Here is a 1,376-nt window from a genome sequence, read left to right as displayed (position 1 = left end):
CCAAGTGATCGTGGCAGAACCCAAACTGAATATCAATGAGCAAGGTAGCAGTAGTATGTGCTGCTTAATACACTGCCGACAACATCTTCTATCACTTTGCTGTTAATCAAGAGTAGACCTTTGGATGGACTAGATTTGTCGCGCTTTTTGTTGACAGGACATACTTAGGCAATATGTGGATAGATACCAGTTTTGTAGCTGTACTGGAACAGTTTGGCAAGGTGTATGGTTAGTTCTGGAGCACAAGCCTATAGCATTATAGCCTTCGTTGTGGCCAGTGTGGACAGACATTTCTTGATATCATGTGGAGTGAATGAAATTGGCTGAACACAGGCATGTGTTGGTGGGTATTTCAGGATGAAAACCATCACATTTAAAGATACGGGACAAGTGCTGGTAAATGGGATTAACACGAGATTAGGGATAGTTATTGTCGGTGCAGACTTGATGGGCTGAATGACCTTTTCTGCGCGAAATGACTCTCTGACTCCGAGATTTCATGGGTTCTAAAATCAATATTGAAAACTCCCAAAGCTACTCCCTCTCAATTGTACACCACTGCACCATCACCTTGGTCATTCTGTCCTGCCAGTGGACAAAAAACAAATAATACAGCACAGGAATAGGCTCTTTGGCCCTCCAAGCCTGTACCGGTCATACCAACCTTTGCCAAAACCCTCAGCACTTCCTTGTGCCGTATCCCTCTTTACCCATCCTATCCATGTGTTTGTCAAGATGCCTTTTGAACGCCGTTAATGTATCTGCTTCCACAACCTCCCCTGGCAACGCGTTCCGGGCACTCACCACCCTCTGCGTACAAAACCTGTCTCGCACATCTCCTCTAAACTTTGCCCCACAGACATAAAACTATGCCCCAAGGTGACTGACCCCTTCACCCTGGCAAAGAGTGCCTGCTCATCCACGCCCCTCATAATCCTGTAGACCACTATCATCTCTCAACCTCCGTCTTTCTAATGAAAACTGTCTGAGTCTATTCAGCCTCTCCAGATAGCTAACACCCTCCAGACCAGGCAACATCCTGGTAAACCTCCTCTGCACCCTCTCCAAAACTTCCACAACCTTCTGGTAGTGTGGCGACCAGAATTGTGCGCAATATTCCAAGTGCAGCCTTTCCAAGGTTCTATACAACTGTAGCATGACTTGCCAGTTTTTATACTCGATGCCCCATCCAATGAAGGCAAGCATTCCATATGCTTTCTTGACTACCTTGTCCACTAGTGTTGCCACCTTCAAAGATCTGTGGACATGCACGCCCAGATCTCTCTGATTTTCTATATTCCTAAAAGTTTTGCCATTTACGGTATATTTCCCCTCTATGTTAAACCTACCAAAATGCATTTTTCTGCCCAGGTCTC

The sequence above is a fragment of the Scyliorhinus torazame genome, chromosome 3 (assembly GCF_047496885.1).
Source record: "Scyliorhinus torazame isolate Kashiwa2021f chromosome 3, sScyTor2.1, whole genome shotgun sequence".
NCBI lineage: Eukaryota > Metazoa > Chordata > Chondrichthyes > Carcharhiniformes > Scyliorhinidae > Scyliorhinus > Scyliorhinus torazame.
The sequence above is the reverse complement of the archived record's forward strand: the minus strand, read 5'-3'. Positions refer to the sequence as shown.